This window comes from Prunus avium, chromosome 1 (assembly GCF_965620075.1).
Source record: "Prunus avium chromosome 1, drPruAviu1.hap1.1, whole genome shotgun sequence".
Taxonomy (NCBI): domain Eukaryota; kingdom Viridiplantae; phylum Streptophyta; class Magnoliopsida; order Rosales; family Rosaceae; genus Prunus; species Prunus avium.
In genome coordinates, this window is record NC_142284.1 from 30,500,458 (window position 1) to 30,513,788 (window position 13,331).

Sequence of the window (13,331 nt, forward strand, 5' to 3'; positions counted from 1 at the left end):
TCCGAAATCAATAGGTGTGAGAAATTGGACAATTCAAGTTCACCGGCAGTTCGTTCCTAATTGGAGTGGTATTCCATACTTCTAGCGATTAGATTTCACTCAAAACTCACCAAATGACTCCTCCCACCATATTATGATGTCGCCCAAGTTTGGGGCTCGATCCGAAATCAATAGGTGTGAGAAATTGGACAATTCAAGTTCAACGGCAGTTCGTTCCTAATTGTAGTGGTTGGTGTATTCCATACTTCTAGCGATTGGATTTCAATCAAAATTCACCAAAAGACTCCTCCCACCATATTATGATGTTGCCCAAGTTTTGGGCTCGATCCGAAATCAATAGGTGTTCCAAATTGGACAATTCAAGTTCAACGGCAGTTCGTTCCTAATTGGAGTGGTATTCCATACTTCTAGCGATTGGATTTCACTCAAAACTCACCAAATGACTCCTCACACCATATTATGATGTTGCCCAAGTTTAGGGCTCGATCCGAAATCAATAGGTGTGAGAAATTGGACAATTCAAGTTCAACGGCAGTTCGTTCCTAATTGTAGTGGTTGGTGTATTCCATACTTCTAGCGATTGGATTTCAATCAAAATTCACCAAAAGACTCCTCCCACCATATTATGATGTTGCCCAAGTTTTGGGCTCGATCCGAAATCAATAGGTGTTCCAAATTGGACAATTCAAGTTCAACGGCAGTTCGTTCCTAATTGGAGTGGTATTCCATACTTCTAGCGATTGGATTTCACTCAAAACTCTCCAAATGACTCCTCCCACCATATTATGATGTTGCCCAAGTTTGGGGCTCGATCCGAAATCAATAGGTGTGAGAAATTGGACAATTCAAGTTCAACGTCAGTTCGATCCTAATTGGAGTGGTTGGTGTATTCCATACTTCTAGCGATTGGATTTCACTCAAAACTCACCACATGACTCCTCCCACCATATTATGATGTTTCCCAAGTTTTGGGTACGATCCGAAATCAATAGGTGTTCCAAATTGGACAATTCAAGTTCAACGGCAGTTCGTTCCTAATTGGAGTGGTATTCCATACTTCTAGCGATTGGATTTCACTCAAAACTCACCAAATGACTCCTCCCACCATATTATGATGTTGCCCAAGTTTGGGGCTCGATTCGAAATCAGTAGGTGTGAGAAATTGGACAATTCAAGTTCAACGACAGTTCGTTCCTAATTGGTGTGGTTGGTGTATTCCATACTTCTAGCGATTGGATTTCACTCAAAACTCACCAAATGACTCCTCCCTCCATATTATGATGTTTCCCAAGTTTTGGGTACGATCCGAAATCAATAGGTGTTCCAAATTGGACAATTCAATTTCAACGGCAGTTCGTTCCTAATTGGAGTGGTATTCCATACTTCTTGCGATTGGATTTCACTCAAAACTCACCAAATGACTCCTCCCACCATATTATGATGTTGCCCAAGTTTGGGGCTCGATTCGAAATCAATAGGTGTGAGAAATTGGACAATTCAAGTTCAACGTCAGTTCGTTCCTAATTGGAGTGGTTGGTGTATTCCATACTTCTAGCGATTGGATTTCACTCAAAACTCACCAAATGACTCCTCCCACCATATTATGATGTTGCCCAAGTTTTGGGCTTGATCCGAAATCAACAGGTGTTCGAAATTGGACAATTCAAGTTCAACGGCAGTTCGTTCCTAATTGGAGGGGTTGGTGTATTCCATAATTCTAGCGAATGGATTTCACTCAAAACTCACCAAATGACTCCTCCCACCATATTATGATGTTGCCCAAGTTTTGGGCTCGATCCGAAATCAAAAGGTGTGAGAAATTGGTCAATTCAATTTCAACGACAGTTCGTTCCTAATCGGAGTAGTTGTTGTATTCCATACTTCTAGCGATTGGATTTCACTCAAAACTCACCAAACGACTCCTCCAACCATATTATGATGTTGCCCAAGTTTTGGGCTCGATCCGAAATCAATAGGTGTGAGAAATTGGACAATTCAAGTTCAACGACAGTTCGTTCCTAATTGGAGTGGTTGGTGTATTCCCTACTTCTAGCGATTGGATTTCACTCAAAACTCTCCAGATGACTCCTCCCACCATATTATGATTTTTCCCAAGTTTTGGGCTCGATCCGAAATCAATAGGTGTTCCAAATTGGACAATTCAAGTTCAACGGCAGTTCGTTCCTAATTGGGGTGGTTGGTGTATTCCATACTTCTAGGGATTGGATTTCACTCAAAACTCACCAAATGACTTCTCCCACCATATTTTGATGTTGCCCAAGTTTTGGGCTCGATCCGAAATCAATAGGTGTTCCAAATTGGACAATTCAAGTTCAACGGCAGTTCGTTCCTAATTGGAGTCGTTGGTGTATTCCATACTTCTAGCGATTGGATTTCAATCAAAATTCACCAAAAGACTCCTCCCACCATATTATGATGTTGCCCAAGTTTTGGGCTCGATCCGAAATCAATAGGTGTTCCAAATTGGACAATTCAAGTTCAACGGCAGTTCGTTCCTAATTGGAGTGGTTGGTGTATTCCATACTTCTAGCGATTGGACTTCACTCAAAATTCACCAAATGACTACTCCCACCATATTATGATGTTGCCCAAGTTTTGGGCTCGATCCAAAATCAATAGGTGTGAGAAATTGGACAATTCAAGTTCAACGGCAGTTCGTTCCTAATTGAAGTGGTTGGTGTATTCCATACTTCTAGCGATTGGATTTCACTCAAAACTAACCAAATGACTCCTCCCACCATATTATGATGTTGCCCAAGTTTTGAGCTCGATCCGAAATCAATAGGTGTGATGAATTGGACAATTTAAGTTGAACGACAGTTCGTTCCTAATTGGAGTGGTTGGTGTATTCCATACATCTAGCGATTGGATTTCACTCAAAACTCACCAACTGACTACTAACACCAGATTATCATGTTGCCCAACTTTTGGGCTCGATCCGAAATCGATAGGTGTGACAAATTGGACAATTCAAGTTCAACGGCAGTTCGTTCCTAATTGGAGTGGTTGGTGTATTCCATACTTCTAGTGATTGGATTTCACTCAAAGCTCCCCAAATGACTCCTCCCACCATATTACCTTGTTGCCCAAGTTTTGGGCTCGATCCGAAATCAATTGGTGTGAGACATTGGACAGTTCAAGTTCAACGGCAGTTCGTTCCTAATTGGAGTGGTTGGTGTATTCCATACATCTAGCGATTGGATTTCACTCAAAACTCACCTAATTACTCCTCCCACCATATTATCATGTTGCCCAAGTTTTGGGCTCGATCCGAAATCAATAGGTGTGAGAAATTGGACAATTCAAGTTCAACGGCAGTTCGTTCCTAATTGGAGTGGTTCATGTATTTCCTACTTCTAGCATATGGATTTCACTCAAAACTCACCAAATGACTCCTCAGCCCATATTATGATGTTGCCCATGTTTGGGGCTCGATCCAAAATCAATAGGTGTGAGAAATTGGACAATTCAAGTTCAACGGCAGTTCGTTCATAATTGGAGTGGTTGCTGTATTCTATACTTCTAGCGATTGGATTTCACTCAAAACTCACCAAACGACTCCTAACACCATATTATCATGTTGCCCCAGATTTGGGCTCGATCCGAAATCAATAGGTGTGAGAAATTGGACAATTCAAGTTCTACGACAGTTCGTTCCTAATTGGAGTGGTTGGTGTATTCCATACTTCGAGCGATTGGATTTCACTCAAAACACACCAAATGACTCCTCCCAACATATTATGGTGTTGCCCAAGTTTTGGGCTCGATCCGAAATCAATGGGTGTGAGAAATTGGACAATTCAATTTCAACGGCAGTTCGTACGTAATTGTAGTGTTTGGTGTATTCCATACATCTAGCGATTGGATTTCACTCAAAACTCACCAAATGACTCCTCCCGCCATATTATGATATTGCCCAATTTTGGGGCTCGATCGGAAATCAATAGGTGTGAGAAATTGGACAATTCATGTTCAATGGCAGTTCGTTCCTAATTGGAGTGGTTGGTGTATTCCATACTTCTAGCGATTGGATTTCACTCAAAGCTCACCAAATGACTCGTAACACCAGATTACCATGTTGCCCAAGTTTTGGGCTCGATCCGAAATCAATTGGTGTGAGAAATTGGACAATTTAAGTTGAACGACAGTTCGTTCCTAATTGGAGTGGTTGGTGTATTCCATACATCTAGCGATTGGATTTCTCTCAAAACTCACCAACTGACTACTAACACCAGATTATCATGTTGCCCAACTTTTGGGCTCGATCTGAAATCGATAGGTGTGACAAATTGGACAATTCAAGTTCAATGGCAGTTCGTTCCTAATTGGAGTGGTTGGTGTATTCCATACTTCTAGTGATTGGATTTCACTCAAAGCTCCCCAAATTACTCCTCCCACCATATTACCTTGTTGCCCAAGTTTTGGGCTCGATCCGAAATCAATTGGTGTGAGACATTGGACAGTTCAAGTTCAACGGCAGTTCGTTCCTAATTGGAGTGGTTGGTGTATTCCATACATCTAGCGATTGGATTTCACTCAAAACTCACCTAATTACTCCTCCCACCATATTATCATGTTGCCCAAGTTTTGGGCTCGATCCGAAATCAATAGGTGTGAGAAATTGGACAATTCAAGTTCAACGGCAGTTCGTTCCTAATTGGAGTGTATTCTATACTTCTAGCGATTGGATTTCACTCAAAACTCACCAAATGACTCCTAACACCGTATTATCACGTTGCCCAAGTTTTGGGCTCGATCCGAAATCAATAGGTGTGAGAAATTGGACAATTCAAGTTCAACGGCAGTTCGTTCCTAATTGGAGTGGTTGGTGTATTCCATACTTCTGGCGATTGGATTTTACTCAAAACTCACCAAATGACTCCTAACACTATATTACGATGTTGTCCAAGTTTTGGGCTCGATCCGAAATCAATAGGTGAAAGAAACTGGACAATTCAAGTTCAACGGCAGTTCGTTCCTAATTGGAGTGGTTGGTGTATTCCATACTTCTAGCGATTGGATTTCACTCAAAACTCACCAAATGACTCCTCCCACAATATTATGATGTTGCCCACGTTTTGGGCTCGATCCGAAATCATTAGGTGTGAGAAATTGGACAATTCAAGTTCGATGGTTGTTCGTTCCTAATTGGAGTGGTTGCTGCATTCCCTACTTCTAGCGATTCGATTTCACTCAAAACTCACCAAATGACTCCTCCCACCCTATTATGATGTTGCCCAAGTTTTGGGCTCGATCTGAAATCAATAGGTGTGAGAAATTGGACAATTCAAGTTCAACGGCAGTTCATTCCAAATTGGAGTGGTTGCTGTATTCTATACTTCTAGCGATCGGATTTCACTCAAAACTCACCAAACGACTCCTAACACCATATTATCATGTTGCCCAAGTTTTGGGCTCGATCCGAAATCAATAGGTGTGAGAAATTGGACAATTCAAGTTCAAAGGCAGTTCCTTCCTAATTGGAGTGGTTGCTGTATTCCATACTTCTAGCGATTCGATTTCACTCAAAACTCACCAAATGACTCCTCCCTCCATATTATGAAGTTGCCATAGTTTTGGGCTCAACCCGAAATCAATAGATGTGAGAAATTGGACAATTCAAGTTCAACGGCAGTTCGTTCCTAATTGGAGTGGTTGGTGTATTCCATACTTCTAGCGATTGGATTTCACTCAAAATTCACCAAATGACTACTCCCACCATATTATGATGTTGCCCAAGTTTTGGGCTCGATATTAAATCAATAGGTGTGAGAAATTGGACAATTCAAGTTCAACGGCAGTTCGTTCCTAATTGGAGTGGTTGGTGTATTCCATACTTCTAGCGATTGGATTTCACTCACAACTCACCAAATGACTCCTCCCACCATATTATGATGTTGCCCAAGTTTGGGGCTCGATTCGAAATCAATAGGTGTGAGAAATTGGACAATTCAAGTTCAACGACAGTTCGTTCCAAATTGGAGTGGATGGTTGTTAAGCTCATAATTTCATACGTATACATGCCCAAATTTACTTACTTCTTTTGCTTAGTTTCCTAGATTTCTATGTTATTTGCCTCCCTTTGTGTGTTTTGTAGGCAAATAGAGCTAGAGAGCATAATTCATGCAATTCAAGCATGTTAAGGCCTAATTTGGATGAATGGATGAAGAGCTTAAAAGACAAACTCATTTTGGCTACAGCCCCCTGCCAGTCCAGTTCCGTAGGTCATATTGCAAGCTTTGTTTCAGCAACCTACACAGCTCGGATGAGGCAGAATTCTTCATGAAAGTTGTTCCAATGAGTGTGTACTATAACATATCCAAAATTCAGCACCATTGGATAAATATGGAGTCTATTACCTAGCAAACACAGAGCCATGCTCAGGATGGATTTTATCAGCGCGCAAAATGAGTTAGCAGTTTGTTTTGGCCTTAACTTTGTCCTCCGACCTTGGATTGGCCCAAATGATATATGGCTGGAAAGAAGACATTCTGAACTTCAAGTTTGAGTGCTTAAAGTCTTAATTTGCTTAAGGGAAGCCCAATTCGTAAGCCCTTGAAGTTGCTGGTCATGCTGACCTCAGGATGAGCTATTGTTTCTGGTTGGAAGCTTGGTCATGGTGAGCTAGGCATGAGCTATTGAGCTGGTTGGAAGCTTGGTCATGGTGACATGAAGATGAGCTAGGGCTGCTGGTGGGATTTATTGGTGAAGTGCATCAACCATTTCAGATTTTATAAAACAAGTGTTGTATGCATTAGCCATATTGAATTCAGATTTTTCACTTCCTTAGGCCTATAAATAGGGAGGTTCTCTAAGCTTGTAAACACACCCCAAGGGGGGGAGCTCTCAAACACTTCTCTAGAGCTCCCTTCCCTTCTCTCCCTCAAATTCTCTAGAGAAGTATTTGAGAGCTCCCCCCCTTGGGGTAGGGGTGGGCATATAAACCGGAAAACCGGAAAACCGAACCAAACCGGATGAAAAAAAACCGGAAAAAACCGAGTTGACTAAAAAGTCAACAAAATCAGACCGGACCGGTTCAAACCGGTTCCAGTTCCTGTTTTACACAAAATAGCACCGGACCGGACCGGTCCAGTATTTAATATATATTTTTTGGTGGCCCAACCACTAAGCCCAGAATTTTTCTCACTTCCCAAACCCAACTACTAACATCTAACCTTAGCCAAGCCCAACAACAAAAGCCCATCAACCATCACCTAACCCTAAAACCACCTTTTCTTTCCTTCCTCTCTCCTTTATCTTTTCAATCCGCCGCAGCTTCTCTCTTTTATTTTTTTTTCTCTCTCTCTCTCTCTCTCTCTCTCTCTCTCTCTCTCTCTCTCTCTCTCTCTCTCTCTCTTTCTTCTTCTTTCTCTTTCTTCTTCCTCTTTCTAATTCCAATTTTCTCTCTCTCTCATTCTCTCTGACTCGGCGGCATCACGAAACCAGGTGAGCTAGTTACTCTCTTTCTAATTCTTCATTGGTTATTGTGTTGCCTCGTTCTCTCATTTTTTGTTTTATTTGATTCACGATCGAAGATGTGGGTATGATTGATTTAGGGTTCTATCAAACGCAAACGTTCAGTATTCCTTCGTTTCATTCTCGTTGTTTTTTCTACTGTAAAAATTTCAAGCTCGAAGTAAAACCCTAATTGCTGTTTGGAGATAATGAAAATGAAAATTTCAAGCTCGAAGTAAAACCCCAATTTTCTCTCTCTCTCTCTCTCTCTCTCTCTCTCTCTCTCTCTCTCTCTCTGTATTTTTTTTTTTGGACTAGGCTTGATGTGTCTGAGAGTGGCTTGGCGGCAGTTGTGCGGCTTAGCAATGGTGACATGAGAACACATAACAATGACATGTATGTAGTTTCCGATTATCCAAAGTTTATTAATTCATTGGACAAGACTTTTGTGCAATCATATCATGGAGGACATACTTTCTCACCTGCAGTCAACTCATATGGCTTCACAGCAGCAGATAACAAAAGAAGCAGTATATCTTTGCACAGGAAATCCAGGGGCTGGGAGAGCTTAATAGAGAAGGTTTGAAGAAGATGCCTCTTTGTGTTGCCCTTGCCTCCGAGAAAGAACAAGGGGAAGATGGAGCTTTTTTTTTCTTTTTTTTTCAGTGGAAAATGGAGTAGTTTAAATGTTATTTCTATAATTTTTTTAGTAATTTTGTTTGCAATTAAGTGTATTTGTTTTGTTATTGGCATGTAATTTTAAATTTAATGTTTGGGATGATTGGGTGGGAATTGGGCTAATTGTGAATTTGTAGGCCCAAATTTTGTTTAAAAACTTCAGTTGGGCTTAAATCTCTAAAAATTTATAATAAAAAAATCAATTGGGCCCAAGGGCCGGTCCAAATTGTAAAATCGGAAACCGAACCGGATATAAACCGGTTCGGGTTGGTGCGATTCTCTTAGGTGTTTAACTGAAAAATCGGACCGAACCGGACCGGATGAACAGTACCGATTCCGGTTTCGAGTTTAGGGGAGAACCGGGCCGAACCGGACTGTGCCCACCCTTACTTTGCGGTGTGTTTACAAGCTTAGAGAACCTCCCTATTTATAGGCCTAAGGAAGTGAAAAATCTGAATTCAATATGGCTAATGCAAGTTCAACGGCAGTTCGCTCCAAATTGGAGTGGATGGTGTATTCCATACTTCTAGCGATTGGATTTCACTCAAAACTCACCTAATGACTCCTCCCGCCATATTATCATGTTGCCCAAGTTTGGGGCTCGATCCGAAATCAATAGGTGTTCCAAATTGGACAATTCAAGTTCAACGACAGTTCGTTCCTAATTGGAGTGGTTGGCGTATGCCACACTTCTAGCGATTGGATTTCACTCAAAACTCACCAAATAACTCCTCCCACCGTATTATGAAGTTGCCCAAGTTTTGGGCTCAATCTGAAATCAATAGGTGTGGGAAATTGGACAATTCAAGTTCAACGGCAGTTCGTTCCTAATTGGATTGGTTGGTGTATTCCATACTTCTAGCGATTGGATTTCAATCAAAACTCACCAAATGACTCCTCCCGCCATATTATGTTGTTGCCCAAGTTTGGGGCTCGATCCGAAATCAATAGGTGTGATAAATTGGACAATTCAAGTTCAACGGCAATTCGTTCCTAATTGGAGTGGTTGGTGTATTCCATACATCTAGCGATTGGATTTCACTCAAAACTCACCAACTGACTCCTAACACCAGATTATCTTGTTGCCCAAGTTTTGGGCTCGATCCGAAATCAATAGGTGTGAGAAATTAGACAATTCAAGTACAACGGCAGTTCGTTCCTAATTGGAGTGGTTGGTGTATTCCATACTTCTAGCGATTGGATTTCAATCAAAACTCACCAAATGACTCCTCCAGCCATATTACGATGTTGCCCAAGTTTGGGGCTCGATCCGAAATCAATAGGTGTGATAAATTGGACAATTCAAGTTCAACGGCAATTCGTTCCTAATTGGAGTGGTTGGTGTATTCCATACTTCTAGCGATTGGATTTCACTCAAAACTCACCAAATTACTCCTCCCACCATATTATCATGTTACCCAAGATTTGGGCTCGATCCGAAATCAATAGGTGTGAGAAATTGGACAATTCAAGTTCAACGGCAATTCGTTCCTAATTGGAGTGGTTGGTGTATTCCATACTTCTAGCGATTGGATTTCACTCAAAACTCACCAAATTACTCCTCCCACCATATTATCATGTTACCCAAGATTTGGGCTCGATCCGAAATCAATAGGTGTGAAAAATTGGACAATTCAAGTTCAACGACAATTCGTTCCTAATTGGAATGGTTGGTGTATTCCATACTTCGAGCGATTGGATTTCACTCAAAACTCACCAAATGACTCCTCCCACCATATTATGATGTTGCCCAAGTTTTGGGCTCGATCCGAAATCAATAAGTGTGAGAAATTGGACAATTCAAGTTCAACGGAAGTTCGTTCCTAATTGGGTTGGTTGGTGTATTCCAAACATCTAGCGATTGGATTTCCCTTAAAACTCACCAAATGACTCCTCCCACCATATTATCATGTTGCCCAAGTTTTGGGCTCGATCCGAAATCAATAGGTGTGAGAAATTGGACAATTCAAGTTGAACGAAAGTTCTTTCCTAATTGGAGTGGTTGGTGTATTCCATACTTCTAGCGATTGGATTTCCCTCAAAACTCACCAAATGACTCCTCCCACCATATTATCATGTTGCCCAAGTTTTGGGCTCGATCCGAAATCAATAGGTGTTAGAAATTGGACAATTCAAGTTCAACGGCAGTTCGTTCCCAATTGGAGTGGTTGGTGTATTCCATACTTCTAGCATTTGGAATTCACTCAAAACTCACCAAATTACTCCTCCCACCATATTATCATGTTACCCAAGATTTGGGCTCGATCCGAAATCAATAGGTGCGAGAAATTGGACAATTCAAGTTCGATGGCAGTTCGTTCCTAGTTGGAGTGGTTGGTGTATTCCATACTTCTGGGGATTGGATTTCACTCAAAACTCACCAAATTACTCCTCCCACCATATTACCATGTTACCCAAGATTTGGGCTCGATCTGAAATCAATTGGTGTGAGAAATTGGACAATTCAAGTTCAACGGCACTTCGTTCCTAATTGGAGTGGTTGGTGTATTCCATACTTCTAGCGATTGGATTTCACTCAAAACTCACCTAATTACTCCTCCCACCATATTATGATGTTGCCCAAGTTTTGGGCTCGATCCGAAATCAATAAGTGTGAGAAATTGGACAATTGAAGTTCAACGGCAGTTCTTTCCTACTTGGGGTGGTTGGTTTATTCCATACATCTCGCGATTGGATTTCCCTCAAAACTCACCAAATGACTCCTCCCACCATATTATCTTTTTGCCCAAGTTTTGGGCTCGATCCGAAATCAATAGGTGTGAGAAATTGGACAATTCAAGTTCAACAGAAGTTCTTTCCTAATTGGAGTGGTTGGTGTATTCCATACCTCTAGCGTTTGGATTTCACTCAAAACTCACCAAATGACTCCTAACACCAGATTATCATGTTGCCCTAGTTTTGGGCTCGATTCGAAATCAATAGGTGTGAGAAATTGGACAATTCAAGATCAACGGCAGTTCGTTCCTAATTGGAGTGGTTGGTGTATTCCATACTTCTAGCGATTGGATTTCACTCAAAACTCACCTAATTACTCCTCCCACCATATTATCCTGTTGCCCAAGTTTTGGGCTCGATCCGAAATCAATAGGTGTGAGAAATTGGACAATTCAAGTTCAACGGCAATTCGTTCCTATTGGGAATGGTTTGTGTATTCCATACTTCTAGCGACTGGATTTCACTCAAAACTCACCAAATGAGTCCTCCCACCATATTATGATGTTGCCCAAGTTTTGGGCTCGATCCGAAATCAATAGGTGTGAGAAATTGGACAATTCAAGTTCAACGGCAGTTCGTTCCTAACTGGAGTGGTTGGTGTATTCCATACTTCTAGCGATTGGATTTCACTAAAAACTCACCAAATGACTCCTCCCACCATATTATGATGTTGCCCAAGTTTTGGGCTCGATCCGAAATCAATAAGTGTGAGAAATTGGACAATTCAAGTTCAACGGCAGTTCTTTCCTACTTGGGGTGGTTGGTTTATTCCATACATCTAGCGATTGGATTTCCCTCAAAACTCACCAAATGACTCCTCCCACCATATTATCTTTTTGCCCAAGTTTTGGGCTCGATCCAAAATCAATAGGTGTGAGAAATTGGACAATTCAAGTTCAACAGAAGTTCTTTCCTAATTGGAGTGGTTGGTGTATTCCATACCTCTAGCGTTTGGATTTCACTCAAAACTCACCAAATGACTCCTAACACCAGATTATCATGTTGCCCTAGTTTTGGGCTCGATCCGAAATCAATAGGTGTGAGAAATTGGACAATTCAAGTTCAACGGCAGTTCGTTCCTAATTGGAGTGGTTGGTATATTCCATACTTCTAGCGATTGGATTTCACTCAAAACTCACCAAATGACTCCTCCCCCCATATTATGATGTCGCCCAAGTTTGGGGCTTGATCCGAAATCAATAGGTGTGAGAAATTGGACTATTCAAGTTCAACGGCAGTTCGTTCCTAATTGGAGTGGTTGGTGTATTCTGTACTTCTAAAGACTGGATTTCACTCAAAACTAACAAAATGACTACTCCCACCATATTATGAAGTTACCCAAGTTTTGGGCTCGATCCGAAATCAGTAGGTGTGAGAAATTGGACAATTCAAGTTCGACGGCAGTTCGTTCCTAATTGGAGTGGTTGGTGTATTCCATACTTCTAGTGATTGGATTTCACTGAAAACTCACCAAATTACTCCTCCCACCATATTACCTTGTTAGCCAAGTTTTGGGCTCGATCCGAATTCAATTGGTGTGAGAAATTGGACAATTCAAGTTCAAAAGCGGTTCGTTCCTAATTGGAGTGGTTGGTGTATTCCATACATCTAGCAATTGGATTTCACTCAAAACTCACCAAATGACTCCTCCCACCATATTATCGTGTTGCCCAAGTTTTGGGCTCAATCCGAAATCAATAGGTGTGAGAAATTGGACAATTCAAGTTCAACGGCAGTTCGTTCCTAATTGGAGTGGTTGGTGTATTCCATACATCTGGCGATTGGATTTTACTCAAAACTCACCAAATGACTCCTAACACTATATTATGATGTTGCCCAAGTTTTGGGCTCGATCCGAAATCAATAGGAGAAAGAAACTGGACAATTCAAGTTCAACGGCAGTTCGTTCCTAATTAGAGTGGTTGGTGTATTCCATACTTCTAGCGATTGGATTTCACTCAAAACTCACCAAATGACTCCTCCCACAATATTATGATGTTGCCCAAGTTTTGGGCTCGATCCGAAATCCATAGGTGTGAGAAATTGGACAATTCAAGTTCAACGGCAGTTCGTTCCTAATTGGAGTGGTTGGCGTATTCCATACTTCTAGCGATTGGATTTCACTCAAAACTCACCAAATGACTCCTCCCACCATATTATGATGTTGCCCAAGTTTTGGGCTCGATCCGAATTCAATAGGTGAAAGAAATTGGACAATTCAAGTTCAACGGCAGTTCGTTCCTAATTGGAGTTGTTGGTGTATTTCATACTTCTAGCGATTGGATTTCCCCCAAAACTCACCAAATGACTCCTCCCACCATATTATCACGTTGCCCAAGTTTTGGGCTCGATCCGAAATCAATTGGTGTGAGAAATTGGACAATTCAAGTTCAACGGCAGTTCGTTCCTAATTGGAGTGGTTGGTGTATTCCATACTTCTG